At 37.5% G+C, this 23888-nt stretch overlaps 1 non-coding gene across 1 annotated transcript; it reads left to right on the top strand.

Moving 5' to 3' along the window:
• Positions 1–22900: 22900 nt before the first annotated feature.
• LOC116114151 lies at positions 22901–23007 on the top strand. The gene has a single exon (XR_004125513.1). It is a non-coding gene; the product is annotated as a small nucleolar RNA R71 (small nucleolar RNA).
• Positions 23008–23888: the final 881 nt, after the last annotated feature.

The raw sequence follows: 23888 nt of genomic DNA, 5'->3' as shown, positions 1-23888 counted from the left end.
ACATTTAGGATGTAAAGGGTTAGATCCTCATCAGATATGGGATGGTCAATTAGAGCGATCTCATCAACCAATGCCTTTACAGCATGGAGATACTCCGGAATCGAGCGATTTCCCTTTTGAATCAAGGTAATTTCTCCCTTGAGTTGCATAGCCCTCATTCGAGATCTGCTAACATACATATGATTCAATTTTTTCCATGCCTCGTGGGATGTTTTTGCAGTAGCTATGAGAGGAGTGATAGTGGGGGAGGTTGAGGCAAGGATGGCACTGGGAATTAACTTATCTTGCTGAACCCATTAGGTTTTTTGAATGGCAGATTTGGGGGTGCATCAGATGATGGACACAACAAAATTCTAGTAACATAATCCAGCAAGTCGTACCCAATGAGAAGAGCTTCGAAGTGGGCACGCCATTATGGAAAGATGGAGGGGGTTAATTTCTCATTGATTTGGGTTCTGGGAAGAAGACATTTCGAAAGGAAGGATCAGATTCTCATTTGAGGGGTGGTCTCCTAATACGATGTAGAGAATTATAGAGAGAATGTTTCAATGGAAATTTTCCTATCTTCTATTGATGTGCTTAGTGTATAATTTATACAGAGTACATCCATAAATTAAGGAATTACAACAATCTAAATATAGAAGAATATACATGAGTTTTTGCTAAAATCCTACTGCACTATCTATTTCATTAATTACAAAAATTAGTAGCACAGTTCTTGGTCTAAATATCTACATGATTTGTTGTTGATTGATCTGCCTTGATACCGCGGCACTGTGCCTAGGCATAGTTGATTTTGCCCTAGGTAGAACTTGAACGACTGTGGTTTTTGAGCATGATAACGTTCTAATCATGCCAAGTGGTAAACATATGAATTGTAGCCCTTTGAATCACCTTTCCAACGATTCAAGAATCATCTCAATCCAAGATATACAACTCAAGTTATTGTCGAATTTATGTTGCATGTTCAAAACTGTAGTGTTTTCCAGGATTTTCACTTTAACTTCAAATCGCCCCAACTTCTTCGTTTCAGCTCCGAATCACAAACCATTTGATTCTTGTTATCTTACATTCCATCATCAGTATAATGTTCATCTGAATATCATCTTTAAGAACCTAAAAACACTCGAAACATACCCGTGATCCCATAAAAGATATTTATGAAATAATTAAGTTAAATTTCACAAATTAAACACATTTTTCCACAAATAATCCAATTGAATCACTAAAAAAATATGTATTTTCAAGCTTTTATCATCTTCCCATCCTAGCTAATAGCAAAAATGCAAATGTTCATCCAATGGTTACTCAATCCAAGGGTTGTGTTTCAACTAATATACCTTAGGCTCTTCTAACTACACATACAATACTATCTTAACAATCCTCAGTTACTGAAGCTTTAAAAACTCCAGAATGGAAAACAGCTATAGAGGCTGAATATCAAGCTTTGCTGAATAATCAGACCTGGAAATTAGTTCCCTATGTAGATGGCATGAATATAGTAGGCTACAAGTGGGTGTTTAAAACCAAGTTAAATTCAGATGGCTCTCTTTCGAAGTATAAAGCTAGATTAGTAGCCAAGGGGTTTCAACAAACCCCTGGACTTGACTACTTTGAGACCTTTTCTCCAGTAGTTAAGGCATCAACTATTAGAATTATTTTGTCCTTAGCAGTGTATAATGAGTGGGAAGTGCAACAACTAAATGTGAATAATGCATTTCTCAATGGAGAATTGACTGAACAGGTTTTTATGATGCAACTAGAAGGCTTTTCCTATTTTTCTCAAACAAGGCAGGTCTGTCAGTTGCAAAAAGCTCTATATGGGCTCAAACAAGCTCCAAAAGCTGTTATGAAATGGTCCCGTATATGCAGCGGAAACAAAAAAAATATAATACAAGGATCGTTTACATGAGCCAAGATCAAGGGTATAATTTTACAATTCATATTAAAGTAAAATCTGCAGAAAAATAAATATGAGTTTAAGAAAAACAAGCGCACGTTGGAGGCTCCTCCAAATTTGTCAACGAATGTTTTGCTACCGATCCAAGTGTAAGATCGAACCCATGTAGTTCACACGAAGACAGTCTCAAAAGAACCAAAGAGGGATTTGCTAGATCCTCTTTGGCTTCAAGATTAAGAAGAAAAGAAATCAATTGAATTGATTTTGGGCAAAAGGTGTTTCTGCCGTGGGAGTGTTTTGGAGTGGCTGTTGTGTATTTTCAATTTCAAGGAGAAATCAATTATTATTTTAATTAACACACACTTTTCTTTTTATAGTAAATCAAGTTGCCCTATTCCCATATGGAATAGGCTTGGGCTCCAACCCAAACACCCCATGTTACCAAACACTCCCAATATGATATTTTCATTTTCCATCATTATTTCAATTAAAATCAATTAATATATATATTTAATATATATTAACATTTAACAATAATGATAATATATTTAAATATGTGCGAACACATATTTAAACATAATTTCACTTATTTAATTTTTCTAACAAATTAAATAAAGGCTACGACCTTAGCAAATTTAATTACACTGTGAAATTACCAAAATACCTTTTGCCTTAAAAGATGAAAACGCCCTTCTTTCTTCTCGGATTTAAATTATCTTATATGTGTGTGACCCATAGGCTCCTCATCATATCGGCAGTGTATAGTATCGCGATTAACAACAATTAATCGTCTCACTAATACACAGACCAAGATTGGCCTCTAGCAAGGCATCATGGCCACCCGATAGATTCGGATTCAGCAAAGTAGCCACCTGTCAACGATATGGTTACCGTGCAATTCGATCCTTTCATCATACGTTATCGCGACGAGATGAAGGCATAGAAATAATGTCAACCTTCGGTTACCCTCGATATTATCAATTCAGTTTCTGGACCAATGACCCGTATTATAAACTGGATAGAGCAACACTATTATAAACTGGATAGAGCAACAACTCAATCCCACTTTGGCCACAGTTTTAGTGTCATTGCCATATACTGAATTGCGCCGTGAGATAACTTCTCTCGTACCCGAGAGTGATGAATCTCCTATCAATCCACCATAGTCTTGATACACTCCTTGATGTAGCCAATCACCACCGTATTGATAGCTCTGAAAAGAACTGCATTAGGCTAGTGTCAAACTACACTAATCGATGCACAAGGCGCTCCGGTGATCTCAAGTCTAAGGATCACATGCACCACCATTCGTTAAAGGATTTGTTCCATAGACACTAGGGTTACCATCCATACGGAATCCTCTGGTGGGTCAGTCCTGTGAACTTGCTGTGGTGTAATCGCCTACACCAAGCACCCATGTGTTGCACCAGGTTATCACCAAACAACCTTGACAAGTGAGATCAGTCACTGCCATTCGACAAGGTCGTTCAACACTATGATAGCCTTACCGTATTATCTGTGCCCTTACTTCAGAATAATACTGGGGCTACGGACATTTCTAGAATGGCCACCATATGTGCTCATAGGGTTCTCACTATCAAGATTTAAAATACTTGATACCCTCATCACGGTTCTACCATTCTAAGGACATATATCAATACATATTGCAATAATAATGATTTACGCGATATAGAATAAAATGTCTTTTATTATTGATTAATGAATATTATTACAAAGAGTCAATTCTACAATAATTGATTGGCTCTAGGGCATCTACTCTAACAAGAGCTTGGTTTGAAAAGCTGAAATAGGCTCTATTAAGTTGGGGATTCCTAAATTCAATATCTGATGTTAGTCTGTTTTTCTATAAAAAGGAATCTTCTGTAGTCTATCTACTAGTGTATGTAGATGACATTTTAGTTACAGGAAACAACTCTCAACTGGTTTATTAGATAGTGGCAGATTTGAATACCAAGTTTGCTTTAAAAATCCTAGGTTCTGTAAGTTACTTTCTTGGATTTGAAGTTAAGAGAAATGCTAAAGAGTTGTTGCTCACATAAAGTAAGTATGCTCAAGATTTGCTGTTAAGGGCTGGTATGCATGAATCTAAACCTTGTATTACCCCTATGGCTACTGGCACTAGGCTGGGGAAAGAAAAGAGTGATCAGTTTGATCAACCTTCACTGTATAGAAGCATTGTTGGAGGGCTGCAGTACCTAACATTTTCCAGACCTGATCTTGCCCTTGTTGTGAACAAGTTAAGTCAATTTCAGCAACAGTCCACTGTCATTAGACAGCATGTAAAAGGGTTCTTAGATATGTGAAGGGAACACTGAATCATGGGCTATTATTTACTAAAAATGAGCATTTTCTACTAGAAGCTTATGCAGATGCAGATTGGGCTATTAATGTTAATGATAAGAGATCTACAAGTGGGTATGCTGTGTTTACTGGAAGAAATTTAGTTCAATGGAGTTCGAAGAAACAAAAGGTAGTTTCTCTATCATCTACTAAGGCAGAATACAGATCTTTAAGTCAAGCTTCTACAGAACTTGTATGGATCAGGAACTCATTTGAAGAAATTGGTCTTAGTTTGAACAGATGTCCTGTGCTATGGTGTGACAACATGAGTGCTAGAGCACTATCTTCAAACCCTGTGTTTCATGCTCGAACAAAGCACATCAATTTCAAACCCTGTGTTTCATGCTCGAACAAAGCACATTGAAATTGATGTGCATTATGTGAGAGACTTAGTTGCAAATAAGAGCTTAAGTGTGCAATATGTAGCTTTTGAGTACCAAGTGGCAGACATTTTAACCAAAGCCTTACCTGGAAATCAATTTAGTTACTTGAAGGAGAAACTCACTATTATAGATTCTTTATCTGATTAGAATGTTGTTCTGTCTGTTCTCTTAAAACTGTTAATTGAGAATGAAGGTGTTGTGTTAATGCTTGAAGTCATGAGGACGAGTTGCTAGATTATTTGTTACTGATATCTGTTAAAATCATGAGTCTGCTGGGGAATGTTATGATATGGTTCTCAGAAATTGTTTAATTGAGAATGCAGGTGCTATGTTAATGCTTGAAGTCATGAGGATTATGTTTCTCTAAAATTATGTAAGTTTGAGCTGTTGAAAATATGTGTTACTAATGCCTGAAGTTGTGTGGGCTTGAACTATGTGTTGATTTCTCTGCTCCTATGAAAGTGTGATCTGTTGAAGCTGTTATGGCATGGTATGTCTTTTGTTGAAAGTAGGTATTGTTGATGACTGAAGTTGTGTGAGCTTGAACTGCTGAATGTATGTGTTAATTTCTCTGCTACTATGAAAGTGTGATCTTTTGAAGCTGTTATGGCATGGTATGTCTGTTGTTGAAAGTATGTATTGCTGATTACTAAAGTTGTGTGAGTTGAATGTATGTGTTGATTTCTCTGCTACTGTGAAAGTGTGATATATTGAAGCTGTTATGGAATGGTATGTCTATTGTTGAAAGTAGGTGTTGTTGATGACTGAAGTTGTGTGAGCTTGAACTACTAAAAGTATGGGTTGATTGATACATGTAAGAATAAAGTTGCTGTGGAGATGATATGGTTTGTGTCTCTATGGCTGTGAGTATGATATATAGAGAATGCTATGGGATGTTATGTCACCAAAAAAATGAAGTTTCTGTGTACATGATATGATTTGTTCATGTAAGAATGAAGTTGCTGTGGAGATGATATGGTTTGTGTCTCTGTGGCTGTGAGTATGATATGTTGAGAATGCTATGGGATGTTATGTCACTAGAAAAATGCAGTTGCTATGTAGAAATGTGCAGTGCTATGTGTTACTATGGAAAGGATTACAATGGTGCTCTTTCTTTTTTTTTTTTTTTTTTTTTTTTTTGTTTCGGTGAAGCCCTACAAGAATGACATTACTATTTGTTAATTAGTGTATGTGAAGAAATTGTAAAGATGTTTTGTTTAAGGAGAAATATTAGGAAGTGTTAAAGATCAAGACCAAGAGATGTTTTGTTTAAGGGGAAATATTAGGCAAAAGAGATGTTAGGAAGTATAGTAGTTTGGGTTAAAGTGTAAAGAATGAAAGTAGGCTAGGGTTTATTGTAAGAACAACAATATGGCGTGTTTTTGTATTAGCTCAATACGGTGGCATTTTTATATCATCTTCCTGATATAAAAACGCAACCTTCTCTGTTTTGCAGTAAGTAAAAACTTCAGTTTATTCATTTAGTTTCGTCTCAACTGTGTTTCACAAATTCTTTAATTTTGTTAATTTTCTTTTCGAATCGAGTCAAGAATCTTCATTAATGTTAATTCCTTCTACACAAACTATGGCAACATCGCGTACTCTTAATTACCAATCCTAGTACATGGATTTGGGAGCTTCAAATCATATGATTGCTGATTCAACAAATATGGTGATAAAGGCAGATTATCAAGAGGATCTCAGGTGCAAGTTGGGAATGGCCAATCATTCCTATCACACATACATGTATGATCTCATTGCCCTCAGCTGTACCTTGTAGAGCTTTACAACTACATAACATTCTATGTGTTTGACGTATCACTAAAAATTTGTTGAGTATCTCGCAAATTACTAAAGAGAACAATGTAATAGTTGAATTTCATGCTGATTTTTGCCTGGTAAAGGATAAGTTTAGCCACAAAGTTCTTCTTCATGGAACTGTCAAAGATGGCTTCTATTGATTGACATTTCCAAGAAGAGTCTCTTCTTCAACAATTCACTCTACTGCTATTGTTATTTCTTCAAATGTGTGTGGTGTTACTGCTCGGACTACCTTTGGTTGTTCTTCTTCAGCTCCTGCTAAGATCAATCAATTGAATTCTGACCCTTCTTTAGATAGTACTTCAGTTTCTCCAACTATTATTTCTTCAAATGTTGGTGGTGTTACTGCTCGAACTATCTCTGGTTGTTCTTCTTTAGCTATTGCTGAGCTCAAATAGTTAAATTCTGACTCTTCCTCAACTAATACTCCAGTTTATTCAGTTGCTTGTAATCAATCAAAGTCTGTTTCCAATAATACTATATTATGGCATGCACGGTTGGGACACCCAAATACTAAAGTGCTTAGTGTTGTTTTAAATAAAATGCATGTAAGACATTCCATTGATAATAATAATCACTTGTTTTTTAAGCCTGCCACTTTGACAAATTGTAGCAATGTCGATTTCCAAGTTCACAGTCTAGAGCAAAGCGTCCTTTAGAAATAGTCTATTCTGATTTGTGGGGGCTAGCACCTATGACTTCAACTGAAGGTTATAAATATTACATCATCTTTGTAGATGATTTTAGTAGGTATTTTGGATTTACCCTTTAAAGTTGAAGTCTGAGGCCTTTGATGTTTTTACTCAATTCCATTGTTTTTTTGAAAATCACCTAAATACCAAGCTTAAATGCTTGCAAACAAACCGTGGTGGCGAATATAGGCCATTTGCTAAATATTTGCAGAAGCATGGATTGTTATTTAGGCATCCTTGCCCTTATATTCATCAGCAAAAAGGGTGTGTGGAAAGAAGACATAGGATAATCACTGAATTTGGATTGTCCCTACTAGCACATGCTGGAATGCCCTTAAAATTTTGGTGGAAAGCCTTTAGCACAACTACTTATTTCTTAAATAGACTTCCCTCGGTAGGCATTGGATTTATCTTACCCTTTCAATGTTTGCTTAATCATGAACCAGACTATACCATGCTAAAAGTGTTTGGTTGCAACAGTTTCCCATACCTCGGACCTTATCAATAACACAAACTTTCATTTCACATAGAAAAGTGTGTATTTCTTGGGTACAGCCTTGCACACAAATGGTATAGGTGTATGGCAACTTTTGGTAGAATTTATGTAGTAAAACAAGTGAGGTTTAATGAGACTGACTTTCCTTTCAAGTCTAGTTTTCAAAATACAGTATCTGATTCTGAAAATCTGAAAAATCCACTAAAAAGTCTGGTTTTTCTCAAGCATGGTTTATGTCGTACAGTGTTCAACCATTGTCAAACTCAAACTCTGGTGCTTTTATACATAAGGACACTTCTAATTGCAATCTTCAGTCTGCTCCATCCTCCTCTCATCCTCCAATACTAGTTGTAGTAGAATCATCTTCTGATCATACACATAATGCTGAATGTCTATCTACTGCAGAATGTTCTAATCCTCAGTCTGTGGCTATTGTTCTTGTAGTTTCAGAACATCTCATGACTTCTGATCCTCATGCGTATGTTGTCTCTAATTCTGGTCCTGTAATTGCTACTCATGAAATTTCTCCTAATCATATGCCTACTCGATTCATTCAAAATCAGAATCCTTTTGGCATTCACTTTATGGTAGTGTTACCTATATCTTCCTCTAATGCTCCATCAGACAATGTCCACCCCATGATCACTAGATCCATGTCTAAGGCATATGCTCTTTTAGCAACTTATGGTATATTGGCAGAACTAAAATATGTCACCAAAGCACTGAATACTCCATAATGGAAGGAGGCTATGAACGTTCAGTATCAACCACTCTTGGATAATAAACATGGGAACTAGATCCATATGAAGATAGTATGAATGTAGTTGGCAGTAAGTGGGTATTAAAAACCAAATTACACTCTGATGGATCACTTCAGAAGTACAAGGCCAGGTTGGTAGCCAAAGGACTCCAACAAATTCCTAGCCTTGATTATTTTGATACTTTTTGCCTGGTAGTTAAGGCAACTACAATTTGAATTATTTTGTCTTTAGTAGTTTATAATGTTAGGGAAGTACAACAATTGGATGTAAATTACGTTTTTAAATGGTGACTTAACATAACAAGTATTCATGATGCCTTCTGAAGGGTTTTCTGATTTCTCTCAAACAAAGCATGTGTGTAGACTACATAAGGCATTATATGGCCTTAAGCAGTGTCCTAGAGCCTAGTTTGACAAGTTAAGGTTTACATTATTGGCTTGGGGTTTTACAAATTTTGCTTCCAATGTAAGTCTTTTCCTTTACAAAAAAGACTCTCACATTGTGTATCTCCTAGTCTATGTAGACGATATATTGCTTATAGGAAATAATCCACAACTACTTTCTCAAATAGTGAAAGATCTTAATGACCAATTTGCTTTGAAAATCCTTGGTCCAGTTAGCTACTTTCTGGGATTTGAAGTTAAAAGAACTGATACAGGGCTACTACTAACTCAAAGTAAATATGCTCAAGAGTTGGTACTTAAGGCTGGTATGGAGAGCTCTAAACCTTGATCTACACCTATGGCTATAGAAACTCGACTATGAAAGGAAGATAATGATCCATTTGGACAACCTTCTCTCTATCGAAGCATTATAAGGGGGCTGAAGTACTTGATTTTGTCTAGACATGATCCAGTTTTTGTCGTGAATAAATTAAGTCAATTCCTCCAACATCCCACTGTCAACCACTGGACAGCATGTAAAAGAATATTGAGGTATGTCAAGGCACTATTAAGATGGTTTGTTATTCACAAAGAAAGATCATTTCTTCTTTGAAGCCTTTGCTGATGCTGATTGGGTGAGTGATATCACTGATAGGAGATCAACTACATGCTATTATGTGTTTGTTAGGGGAAACTTAGTTCAGTGGAGTCCAAGTTACAAAAGGTAGTTTCCTTGTCTTCTACAGAAGCTGAATACAAATCTCTATGCCATATTGCTCTTGAAATTGTGTGGATCAAACAATTGTTTACTAAACTAGGAATAAATATTACTAATATGCCTGTTATTTGGTGTGATAACAGGAGTGCAAGGGCTTTGTCTGCCAACCTTGTATTCTATGCACGAACTAAGCCAATAGAAATAGATGTGCATTATATTTGCACTTAGTTGCCTAGAAAAGTGTCAGTGTTTAGTATGTTGCATCTAAATTTCATATTGCCAATATTTTAACCAAAGCTCTTCCAAGTAATAGGTTTTCTTTCTTAAGAGAGATACTGAATATTACTGATGAGTTGCTTGAATAAGGTTGTACAGGAGCAGAGAAAGAGCAAAAGTGTAATATAGAAATTGTAGCAGAAAGTTCAAAGGTGCAGAGATGTTTTTTTTTGGTTAAGAAGGGATATTGGATATGTGAAGGTCAGAAAATGCAGTAGAGAATGTTTAATAGAAGTCGCACAAGTCCTAGATATGTAGCAGACAGTTCAGAGCTACAGACATGTTTTGTTTAAGAGGGGATATTGGATATGTGAAGGTCAGAAAATGTAGCAGAGAATTTCAGAGTTGAAGACATGCTTTGTTTAAGAGGGGATGTTGGATATATGAAATATTAGGGGCCTAAATGTAAAGATCTAAAGCTTTGTAAAAATGCTACGTTTTTGTATAACTGAAAACTATAAAAACAGACCACCTGTAACAGATTCAGTTAGTGAAAGAAATTCCAGAATTTACTCATTTTGCTCATCTCTTTCTTTGCATCTTTTCTTTGTATTTTTGCTAAATTTATTTCTTGTTTTTAGTAAATCTTTCACAGTGGGGTTGTTTTTCTTTTTGCTCAGACAAATGCAGGTTGGTATATTTAATTATGTTTCTTATTTCCAAATCTAATTTTATATGCTAAAATTTATACAATCTCCTATGTTGGAGTCCCACATCGACTAGGCACGCTCAAGCCTATTGGGTTATAAGAGGGGGTAATCCTCCCATTCAACAAGGCCTTATTGGATGAGGAGTCAAGCCCACCTCAAATTCTAACATCCTCATTTGTGAAACAACATTGCGCCTTTGTCAGAGTAAAGAGGAGAGGAAAGAAGTTGAAACAGACAAAGCTATCAACAGCCTTCAACAAGCTACCTTAAAATCTTCGAATTCAGGTAATGATGCACAACCGAAATCTACGAGGAGAAGCTAAAGGTGATAATATAGAAAGTGTGTTCTATAATCTTCCCGAGGATCTCAAAAAGGAAATGACTAAAAAGCTCTATTGAGATCTGCTAAAAAAAGTAAGTTCTTCAGGAGTTCATATCCTTTACACAAATATCTTTACTAGATCTTACAAATGCCCCCGACTCAGCGGTGGCATCAATGTATGCCATTTTTGGCACTTGTTGGTGTCAATGCACTGTTACAATGGACCGACATTTGTCGGTGGTGTCGAGGCATCATGGTGCCCTAACAAATTTCTGGCGCTTTGTTTTGCGCCAAATTAGCATTCCATCAATGCAAGAAACAACAATGCCAGCGCAGATCCTGCGTCCGCGTATCCCTTCTTTATAGGGGTATACCTAGATCACTTTTAGGTTATAATTTAGAAATTTTATATCTTTTAACCATAATAGGCAGTTCTAGTTTTAAGTTGGGTGCATTCTCATTCTCATTCATGTATGTATGTGTGTGTGGAAGAGTTTGAAAGATGGGATGAAGAATATTTCAAATTGAAAGCAAGAATATAATTAATACTAAAAATTTCTTCAAAAAAGAGGAAATTATTAGAAAGAAACTTGTAGTTTAGAAAGACAAAAAAGAAAAAAATTAAGATTATCAATAAGTTCCAATGACATAAAACTTAATACATGAACCAAATTAAAAGAAAAATTTGATATTGACTTGATAAAGATGATGGAGAATATATAATTGATAGTATAATGTTTGGAATGACCACTTATTCTTGCACTGCCCCTCTGCCAGATTTTATGGAACAAGTTGCTTAAGGAGTTTGATCTAATTTGGGAAATACCTTCTTCTTCTTCCTATTTTTCGGTTTTGTACAAGAGCCATGTTGCTTTGGGAGGCAGTAGAAAAGTTGTTGTCTTATGGAATTGTCCAGTTATGGCAATTTCATGGGTTATATTGTTAGAATGAAATAGGAGAATATTTAAGATACAAGGGGGGAAAAGATTTTATCTATGGAATAAAGTACAATCTTGGGCTTCTCTTTGGGCTTCTATTCCTTCAGAGTACGGCCAGCCCAAATTAAGAGATCCATTGGGCTCCATCCATGATGGGATGTTTGAATCCAATAGAATATGCAAGTTTTTAAAATGTTCTAGAACACTCCTCACTCACATAGGTAGCAAAATAGGATTATGATTTTTATTCTAATATATTTAATCTTGATGAACCAATTTATTAAATTTGTATAAATCTGGATCCTCAGATATGTTAGTAAACTCTTATAGTATAACGCTGGCTAACATTAGCGTTGTATTATTTTGAGAACAATATTAATGGAGGAGAGCTTTCTCTCCATCTCTTTGTTTCGATATATTTTTTTTTTTTTTTTTTTGGTGTGTGTGTGTGTGTGTGGGTAGCATGATTCTCCAAGGTCGTGACACCAAGTCAACAATTTTCAAAATGTTAGGGTTGTGAAATTTTTCCAAAACTTTTGGAATTTGTCAAAACATTTTTCTCCTTAATACAGAAACCTTGACAAGCCCCCAAAAAAAAACCCTCTCCAATTCATGGCTTTGAGAGCCTCATTCGTTCGTCTTTGTGAACTCAAAATCCATCTTTGAAACGTAATGTTTCAACTTTATTCACTCCTTTCAAAAAAACCCCTGAGCCAACTTCACTTGCCAAATTCCCAGTCAGGTAACTTCACTCTAAGCAAAGCTCTTTACTTCTTTTATTACAGGATTAATTCACAACTCATTTCTCCAATTTCATCCTTCACTAAGAAGAAATTTCTTTAATATTACACAAGCAATTCATCAAAATGCTCAAAGACATAAAATCTAGAGACAACCCAGTTGAACATTTTTTATGAATTGCTTTGTAATATTAAAAGTGTTTCTCATGGTTTTGCTCTTTTGGGGGAGATTTTGAAGAAAGTTTTTAAGCCCAAATTCAGGTAAGATTATGGAGTCTAATAGATTTGTTTAAGAAAATGGCTGCTTTTGGATGTAGGGTTGATGTGATTACTTATGGGACTTTAATTTAATTGATGGATTGTGTAAAGCAGTTTTTTTTTTTTTTTTTTTTTTTTTTTTTGGTGTGAAACAGTGTTACCATTGCATAAAGAAATGGGTAGGGAAATAATGCGTGTTTCCTACAACATGCATTGTGTAGCAAGTATACTAGTCACTTAAGTAATAAAGTGATGAGTGAGTATCTTTCCCACAAGGACTGCTAGCTAAGCACTAAGTATCCTACTGTTCTCAAGTTAGAGAAATCGATTTCTTTTGGATTAACGGGAGGAAATTAAAAGAAAAACTAAATCTGAAATTACTAACTTAAAACTTTAATTATGAATGCGAGATGAAAAATACGGATAAATTCAATTCAATTAAAACGGGAGGGTTTTGACTTCATTCGGACTTTATGGGTTAAACATAAAAATTAAGCTAGATTCACATTCATATGCATTGGTTGTAAATCAAACTCACTAAGGTGTTAAATTCCGCACCCAACAATTTGAAAGTTAACAATTCCAAACTCATTAAGCATAAGAATCCTACAATGATTTCATTGACTCTTGAATCTATCTCTAGCATCCAATACTACAATGATGATTACCCAAGAAGCCTAACATGATTCATTTCTCAATCTCATCATGTCCATCACATAAAGCATTAAAACTCAGAGCAAACACACAATCAAAGTATAATCAAATGAACATAAAACAATCACTTAACCCATTAAAATCCGAATTATAATCAAAACCCTAACTCGAAATGGGTTAGTTCATAGCTAAATCGAAACTACAACTAAGAAAAACGATAATATTCAAGTTCAACATAATGAAAAGTAAGATAAAGGACAAGAAATCTCCCCAAATGATGAATCCCTTGGTTCAAAATCGAATCTTCACCCTTCAATTCTCTCAATCACTTGAAACTTAATCAAAGAAAATGTAAAAGTTGCTAAACCTACTTCCTAGATGACCCTGGACAAAAAGGCAAAGTGTTTCTTTTATACCTCGCCCAAAATCCTAAGAAAAACATGCACAAAGTAAAACTGTGCGTTTTACAAAACTGGAATTTATGACCGTCGCTGCGGCGAAGAACTAAACAGATCTGGTGCGTGACTGGCTCACTTCGCTGCGGCGAAGCTTCTTGAACTGCCACTCTGCTTGCATCTTCGCTTGATTCTTCGATCCTCGGCGCTCTCCCTTGGGAACAAGCTTCATAGTGCTTTATCCTACTTCAGAACTCTCCTAACTTCTGAGATCCGCTTACTTCTGAGTCCAAAATTTCCAATTTTGTCCTTATTTGCTCAAAATGTTCATTTTAACCTGAAACACGAAATGTGAAGAATTAAGCAACAATTCAAGTCCAAATGAACTAGAAAGTACCTGAAATCCGGCTAAAAAGTCTAATGAAAACTGTATAATCCACAGATTATCAAATAACCCCAAACTAAAGATATGCTCATCCCCGAGCATACAGTACAAAACTAAAGGAAACAAACAAAAACACAAAACACACATATCAAAACTGAAAAATGAACAAAAACCAACAAGACTCAAATTCATCACATGAATTGCCTAGAAATTACACAAGTCTCAAAAGTTGTTGAAAAATTATTATCAGGAAATGTTTAACACTCCAAGAAGTTATAAGCTAAATCGACTGTCTTCCTCAATTGGTCCACCAAGTAGGTGATCCCCACTTCAATCCACATTCCAACTTCCCGGATTATTTTATGCAAAAATGTAAAGTTTATCAAATGGTGGCGGACTCCATAAACCTAAATATCGAACTACTCTCCACTAATGAGGACTAGACAAAGATAAGAATCAAAAGGTCTTTAAAAGCTTGTAACGTTAGGCTCGGGTAGTGGGTTCCAAGAAAAAGATAGGAATAACAAAATAAGAAAACTCAGTTTTCCTAATGCAAAACTAACATCAAATCGAACTCCACTTCTTCTCAACCACCCATTGAAATGTCCACCAATTCACAACCCTCAAACGTGTATTTTTCTTATTCCGGAAACCATAAATGCGGGCGAATTTCGTTTAAGGCGTACGTGGTGTTGTTATACCAGAGGCCGCCAAGTACTGCTAGGCAATTTTTTAAAGGCAGGTTCGGTTTCCAACTGATATACCTTAAACTAGTCGAATTCGTTTTTTTTTTTTTTTTTTTTTTTTTTTTTATAAACATAAAACAATCAACAATCAACAATTCAATTGAATTGAGGTGGCTACCTCTTTTGTTTTTATTTCTCTTCTACCAACCCCCAAACTATTCTTTTGGCTTATTCATACAACTCTTTCGTTTGCATTAGGACATAATTCTTCTAAGGGTACGATAAAGTGTTTAGGGTAAGGATTGGACAATTTTGTTGTTTTCCAAGAAAAATAAAGCAATAAAATTCATACAGCTCAATGGGGACTAGGGACAATTTCATTCATGGGTCGGCTAGGGCTCAAACTTTTTGAAAAATGCCTAATCATCTTCTCAACCATGTCTAATCCTAGAATTTCACCTCAAGCACTTCTCTACTAGGTTCTAGAGGCCACCACATTATCAAGACTTCACCTAACCACATAAAATAATCTAAGCATGCCGAAATAAATGAAAATTGTGGCTGAATCACTCAACAAACCTCAATCAAAATCCAGTCAATAAACATAAACTTGAAGCAATGCTTAACATTTCTCAACAATAAAATTTCAACAACCATATTCTCATCATTGATTTACAATATCATCGGCAAAAACAATCAAACTAAAGAAATTTTTTTTTTTTTTTTTTTTGTTTAAGGTGTACATGCGGTTATTATACCAAAGGTTGCTAAGTACTGCTAGGCAGTTTTTAAGGCGGTGTCTGGTTTCCAGCCAATATACCCTTAAACTAGGTTTTATTTCTATTTCCTACCCCAAACTAAACATGACATTGTCCCCAATGTTCCAATACGCATAAATCAAGAATAGAAATAAAAAAATAACAATGGTACAGAAAGTCTCTGTTTAATCCGTGAATTGTCGCTCAACAATGCACACCTAGTCTCGGACTTTTCATCACCCAGAATCTGTCAAAACAATTGAAACTGTGGTGTCCCTTGTGTTAGCACACATTCACAAACTAACTTGAAAATATTACAACCTAATCTCGTCCCTTCAACAACTACAAATTAAAAGAAACACCTAAAAAACTAAACAATTCCAAAACAGAAATAAAACTGAGTTTAATGTTTAATATGAACAGCCAATCAAATAAAACAATAAGCATAAAATAACAAAAAACAGGTGCTCCACTCATTCTTCTTTTTCCTCTTCTTCCTCTTCATCCTCCTATTCTTCCGACTCGGAGCCCATCCCATATCCGAATCCCAGTCACCCATTGGAATGCTGAAGTGTTGACCTTGAGCTTGTTGAAATTGTTCTTCTGCATGTCGAACATCATCTGGGTTTGATCAACCAACCAATTCTGCCGCTTTCTCATCCGTTTCATCATATCCATCATCCTCTGCATCATCTCTTGTGTTGCTGTGGAGCTAGATGATGTGGCAAGGCCTGTTCTCTGCCGTTTTGCCCCTACTCTTGGTTGTGCAGCTTTCGGACGGTCAAGGTGCTTTCTATAATACTCTGAGTCTAGAACTGGGGGCAGCATGAATACAGTGCTCATCATCCTGAACCTGGACTCCATCTCTAAGGCACAAGGCTGTGATGAATGTGGGAAACCGTAACTTGTTCGCCCTAGGGTGAGGCCTGCTTAATGCTGTTCCAGATCATGTCTCCCACATCGATACTCTTCCCTGTGGCGATAGAGTAAACCAGTACTGCTTTCCCTGAGTAATTGTGCTGTAGTGCGATTCCGGCGTCAATTTTGCACTGACAAAATATTGCCACAGTCGAGCCATCAGTGTCAACTGAGTTCCCTTAATGGTCTTCTCCTGTTTCTTCTTCGACATTGCCCAATCTGCATCCGGTTTTGCAATGACCGGAATAATGATACTGTCCTCAAACCATGATCTCTTAAACAAATGTACTCATCCTGACCAAGGTTAGGCAGGTTGTAGAACTGATTGATCACCCTGTCCGTAAATGGCACATCAGCCCCTCTCATGAAAACTATACCTTCTTGACTATCCGGGAGATTGGCATAAACTCCCTGACTAGCGGCTCTATAGCCGATTGTTCAGGAGCACTCATAAACATCTCCCAACGTCTCCCTCTGCTCCAGTCCAGGCCTGACTCGCGTCAATCCGCGCTTAGAATAATACACTATCCTTCCTTTGGATGGCTCTCTCATACCTTTACGGGCTTCCTCACTCACAAAGCGTTGTCCACTTTCTTTCCTTTGCCCTTACCCGTGATGGCTTAATTTTGGCAGGCATTGTTCAAAATTAAAGTTCATTCAAAATTATACCCAGCATTCAAACCTAGTTGTTCTACACAATCAATTCAGTCCTGCAACAACCAAACACACCTTCCAAAAAAAAATCGCACTTTACTCCCCAAACTTCAAATTTTCAAATCTACACAAACACTCCAATATTTCAAAACCCACACTTCTAACATCACCCAATGCACGAACTACCCTTCCATTAACAAAATCAATGCTCAAAATCACCCAATTCCATAACTCAATCGCAACAAAAATTTTCAGATCTACAAACTAAAACTCGAAATTGTGCGATAATAAGGTTAGTAACCTAAGTCTTACCAAAATGAAGGAGTATTCGCCACCAATTGAACCAGAAACAGCCCAGATTGAAAAGCCCCAAATTCTTAATCCAAATTTTTCATGAAATTTTCGCGAAAATTGTTGTTGAAATGGGTTGTTTTGTGTTTAGGAATGTTATGGAGTAAGAAATTTGGTTGGAAAAGCACTAGGAAACAAAAGATTGAATTTTGAAAATTTTTCTCTCAAGTATATGAAGAGTCGGTGAAGAATGAAAAGAAAAATGGGTATTTATAAAAAAGTACCATCACAGCGGCGAAGAACAAGCTTCGCCCGGCGACGTTCTTCGTTCATGAACCCTAAGAAAAAAAACCCAGGTTTCGCCGATGCGAAACTTACCGAGGCCACTCGCCTCGAGAAGAAAGTTCTTTGCCGCGGCGACAATGCCTTAGAAATTTTAAAGTTTCATCCTACTTTCTTCGCCGCAGAGAAGACAATTCCTTCGCCGGGCGAAAACCTCCAGGAGCTCCCACATTTCTTTTGGTTGCTTTGCCCCGACGAAGAACAATCTTCGCTGCGGCAAAGTCTGAACAAAATCATTCCTTTCCTTGGCTGAAAACTTCACCTGAAACACCCAAAAACACACACATTAAAATTCATACAACACTCATATGAAATTAAACTAAATCAAACAACCAAATAAAAAAGAAAAGTTAAAACACTTGGGTTGCCACCCAGTAGCGCTTGTTTTATAGTCGAAAGCTTGACTTTCTCAATCCTTCAAGTCGGGATGTCCGCCGGATTGGGATGGATTTGCAACTCATCATCCCATCTATGTAGGGCTTAAATCTTTGTCCATATACTGTGAGGTGCCCTTTTCTTCATGTGCCACTTCCACCGCTCCGTAAGGGTGAATTCTTGTCACTGTGAATGGTCCGGACCATCTAAACTTAAGTTTTTCAGGAAAAAGCCTAAGTCTAGAGTTGAACAGCAACACCTTCTGCCCTACTTCAAAATCCTTCTTCCGGATATGCTTGTCATGCCACCTTTTTGTCTTCTCTTTATAAATTCAGGTATTTTCATATGCTTCAGATGAAACTCACGAGTTCGTTCAAAGTCAACATCCTCTCTTCTCCACAGCTTTCAAGTCCATGTTCAGCTGCTTGACTGCCCAGTACGCTTTAGCTCGAGTTCTATCCAGGTGGCACGCTTTACCATAAACCATCCTAATGGAGACATACTAATCGGAGTCTTAAATGCGGTTCGGTAGGCCCATAGCATCATTTAGCTTCTGACCAATCTTTCCTAGATGCATTAACTATCTTTTCCAAAATCCCCTTGGTTCTCATTCGACAGTTCCACTTACCCGCTCGTTTGTGGATGGTAAGGTGTTGTAACTCTATGTGTCACTCCATACTTACTCACAGTGCTCCATTTGCCTATTGCAAAGTGAGATCCCCATCACTAATGATTGCCCATGGTACCCCACCTTGAGAAAATATTCTTTCTCACAAACTTAATCACTACCCTAGCATCATTAGTCGGCAATGTAACTACTTTAACCCACTTCGACACGTAGTCCACCCTACCAAAATATGTGTTCCCAAAGAACTTGGGAAAGGACCCATGAATCAATCCCCCCACACATCAAAAAGCTCAACCACCAAGATGTTGTTCAACGGCATCTCATCTCTTTTGAAATAACCTACCCGTTGACATTGATCGCACTCTTGAATCATCTGGAAAGAATCCTTAAAGAGGGTTGGCCAATAAAAACCCGATTGTAAACCCTTGGCTGCTGTCCTAGCTCCTCCAAAATGGCCACCTACTTCCCTCTCATGACAATGCCGTGGATGCTTTCATCTCCTCCTTCGGGATACATCTCCGTATCATTTGATCAGCACAATGTCTGTATAGAAATGGCTCTTCCCAAAGTAGTACTTCAAATTTAGAAAAATTTTCTCTTTGTTTGGTACGTCTACCACTTGGGAGCACCCTTGATGACAGATAGTTTGCAAAATCCGCATAACATGGTGCTTCTTCCACTCTCATCAACTTCTCATCCGGAAATGTTTCACTAATTGGCAATTCCTCCCTCATTTCCCTTAATTGGTCTTTCAATTCTCGACAAGTGTCAGCCACCACATTTTTCGACCCCTTTTTATCTCGAATTTCTAACTCAGAACTCCTAAAGTAGTAAAATCCATCTTATCAGCCGAGCTTCTTGCTTTGCCAAGGTTCCTGAGTGCTGAATGGTCCATGTAACGATCACCTTTGCACCTAACAAATATGAACGAAACTTTGTCAAAAGCAAAAACTACAGCCAACAATTCTTTTTCAGTGATGGTGTAATTTAATTGTGCATCAACGAGTGTTTTACTGGCATACTGAATTACATGCAACACTTTTTTTTCCTTTGTCCTAAAACTACCCTAAAGAAAAATCACTAGCATCACACATTAATTCGAAGGTAGTCCTCAATCAGAACTGCAATAGGTGCAGATACTAATAATTTTTCAGAGTTAGAAAGGCATGCTTGCAATCATCATTAAAGTCAAAACAACATCTTTATTCAACAGATTGCAAAGGGGTTTAGAAATCTTAGAATAATCCTGATGAAGCATCTATAAAACCCCGCATGCCCCAGAAATTCGGACTGCCTTGACATTTGATGGTGGTGGTAGCTTCTCAATCACTTCTGTCTTTGCTCGTCAACTTCAATTCCATCCTTAGAAATCCTATGCCCGAGCACTATTCCCTCTTGGACCATGAAGTGACATTTCTCCCAATTCAACACCAAGTTCGTCTCTTTACATCGCTGCAAAACAAGAGAAAGATTAGTTAGACAGTTATCAAATGATGAACCAAAACTGAGAAGTCATCCATGAAAACTTCTATAAATCGTTCCACCATGTCTCCAAAGATTGACATCATGCATCTTTAAAATCTTGCTGGTGCATTGCATAACCCAAAGGCACCCTTCGGTAGGCAAAGGTGCCATAGGGGCAAGTGAAAGTCTTCTTCTCTTGATCCTTAAGAGCGATGGCAATTTGGTTATATCCTGAATACCCATCCAGGAAACAGTAATAGCATGTCCTGCCAACCTCTCAACATCTGATCAATGAAAGGTAGTGGAAAATGATCCTCCTTGTCGCCTCATTCAATTTTCGTAATCAATGCACACTCTCCACCCCGTCACCGTCCTCGTTGGTATCAACTCATTACTCTCATCTTATACCACCGTGATACCTCCGTTCTTCAGAACCCCTTGTACCGGCTCACCCATGGGCTATCGGAAATAGGATAAATAATCCCCGCATCTAAGAGTTTCACCACCTCCTTTCTCACCACTTCCTTCATTGAGGATTCAATCTCCGTTTGGTTGCACCCTAGGCTTAATATCTTCCTCCATAGTATCTTATGCATGCAAATGATGGCGAGATACCTCTAATGTCCGAAATGGTCCATCCAATTGCTAGTCTATGTTCCCTCAACACCCTAATCAACCGTTCTCCTCTAATGTACTCAAACCTGAACTAATGATCACCAGGAAGGTTTCTAAGTCTCCAAGATAAACATATTGTGGTAGGAAGGTAAAGGTTTCAATTCAAGCTTTGGAGGTTCTTCATTTTTTTTCCTTCTCCTTCCACTTTTTCAAAATCAAACTCCTCAAATTCTACATCTTGACTCTCATCAATCAGTTGAAGTGCTTCTAACATCCTAGCACATTCATTACTCTGACTCATCTACTCCACTATTTTATATTTGGCTATACATGCTTCTAGAGGTATTGTGGGGTGTTCTCTTCAATAGCGTCAACAACTAATTTGTCCACCACATCGACACTAAAACTACGATTCGGTTGGAAACTTCATCGCCTCAAAAACATTGAAAGTTACTGTTTCATCTTGAACTCTCAACAGTAACTTTCCTTCATGCACATCAATAAGTGCTCTCCCCGTGGCCAAGAATGGTCGGCCCAAAATCAAGGAATTTCCTTATCCTCTTCCATGTCCAACACCACAAATCTGCTGGAAAATTATCTTGCCCACCTTCACCAATACATCCTCTACTATCCCCCTCGGGTGTTTTATTGACCTATCAACTAGTCAGCAACGACATGGTCGTTGGCTTCACTTCACCATTCCCGATCTCCTGAAAACGAAAAAGGGCATCAAATTTACTAGCTCCTAGATCACATAAAACATGATCAAAAGTAATATCCCCTATAATACAAAGAATAGTAAACTCCCTGGATCTTTGAGCTTCGGGGGTAACTTTTTTCTAGAGGATGGCACTGCACTCCTCCATGAGCATGACCGTTTCCTCATCTTCTAACTTCCTTTGTTTGATAGATTTCCTTAAGGAACTTCGCATAACTCGGCATCTGCTGCAATGCATCTACAAAAGGAATGTTAATATGCAATTTTTAAAAATTTCAATAAACTTTGAAAATTGCTTATACTATTTTTTTTTTCTTCAATCTCTGAGGAAAAGGCACGGGTGGGGTGTGATGTGCCAACTCTGGTGGTATCTCGGGAATGGCAATTTCTCCTTCTTCTTTTGCCTTTCTTCCTTTTTCTTTTTCTCTTCCTCCAACCACTTGGTTTCTTTTCAGCAACAATCTCTTCATCAACTTCCTCATCAGAATCTTCCTTCCAGTTTGCTCAACCTCCTTGGTAGCTTGCTCTACCTCTTCCAAATTGTCCCACTTCTCAAATTATGGCATTTGCTTGCTCACGTGGGTTAGTCACCGTGTTGCTTGGTAAGAACCTTGAGGTCTCTCATTTAGCTCTCGGCTAATTGGCCCATCTGTACCTCAAATTCCGAATGGACGCCCCTTGATTTCTAAAATTGGTCCTCGTCTCATTCATGAAACTCGTGTCTCTTGCATAAATTTTCCAACATGTCCTCCAACTTTGTCACTCTTCCATCCCCGGTTGATTATTCACCCCTAGTTAGTTGTTTGGCAATGTTCTTTGATTCCATTGACTATTTTGCTGTTCTAATTGCCCCAAGCCAGATTTGGATGATTTCTCCACCCGGATTGTATGTGTTGAGTACGGTGTTTTTTAGTTGTCTCTGATTTCCTGCCAAATAATTCACTTTGCTCGTTGATGAGATGATGAAGCAAGTGTGTTCCCAACTTGACACTCGCTGCTCACATGGTTTCCTACACAAAATCACAAGTTAGTTGAGGTGCTTGATAGAGTTTACCTGCATAGTTCCCAACTGCTTCTGAAGTGCAGTGAGTTGGGCTGAGATGGCTGTAAGGCATCAACTTCATGAAGACTCAAAGATTTCCTTGGTGTTGCTCTCTCATTCGGTCTTTGATAGTTGTTGCTTGCCAAAACCTCAAGCAACTCATAGGCCTCTTCTGGTGTCTTATTCTGCAAGGCCTCTCCTGAAGCTGCATCCACCATGGTTTGCACGTTACCCATCAATCTATTGTAAAATGTTTGGACTTGAAGCCAAACTGGCAAGCCATGGTGTGGGCATTTCCTCATTAACTCCTTGTATCTCTCCCGAGCCTCATACAATGACTCGGACTCATCTTGTAGAAATGATGTGATATCATTTCTCAATTTTGCTGATTTAGCTGGAGGAAAGAACTTGGTAAGGAATTTCTGTGCTAGATCATTCCAAGTTGTTATAGTTCCCAGTGGTAGTGCCATTAACCACCCCTTGGCTTTATCCCCCAATGAGAATGGGAATAACCTCAACCTAATGGCGTCTTCCGACACTCCGTTCGACTTGAAGGTGTCACAAATTTCCAAGAAATTTGCAATATGCTGATTCGGATCTTCCTTCAAATCACCATTAAATCTAACCGACTGCTGGATCATCTGGATGATTGCCGGCTTAATCTCGAAGTTGTTGGCTTGTACCGTAGGCCTAGTAATACTCGACCCACTACCGTTCACTGTGGGAACTGAAAATTCCCTCAGTGTCCTGTTTTCTAGTTCTGCCATTTCAACAACTATTTCTTCTATTTCAACAACTAAATCCTCTCTTTCTCTTCTCTCTCTGTTACGTCGTCTGATGGTTCTCTCAATCTCAGGGTCAACAGGAACCACTAGCTGACGTCTCTCTCCTCGCATAAACTGCAAAAACAGAAATGAAGGAAAGTGAGATCACAACTCAACTGAAAATTAAAAAAGAAAATAAAACAAATAATGAATAAAACAAAAATAAAGACTCCAATCTAGCTAACTATAGAAAGACTCAAAGTTAACTTAAAACAGTCCCCGGCAACGGCGCTAAAAACTTGATGCGTGTTTCCTACAACATGCAATGTGTAGCAAGTATACTAGTCGCTCAAGTAATAAAGTGATGAGTGAGTATCGTTCCCACGAGGACTGCTAGCTAAGCACTAAGTATCCTACTGTTCTCAAGTTGGAGCAATCGATTTCTCTTGGATTAACGGGAGCAAATTAAAATAAAAACTAAATCTGAAATTACTAACTTA

This window comes from Pistacia vera, unplaced genomic scaffold (genome assembly GCF_008641045.1).
Source record: "Pistacia vera cultivar Batoury unplaced genomic scaffold, PisVer_v2 Contig700, whole genome shotgun sequence".
NCBI classification, from domain to species: domain Eukaryota; kingdom Viridiplantae; phylum Streptophyta; class Magnoliopsida; order Sapindales; family Anacardiaceae; genus Pistacia; species Pistacia vera.
This window is presented reverse-complemented; position numbering and strand designations above follow the sequence as displayed.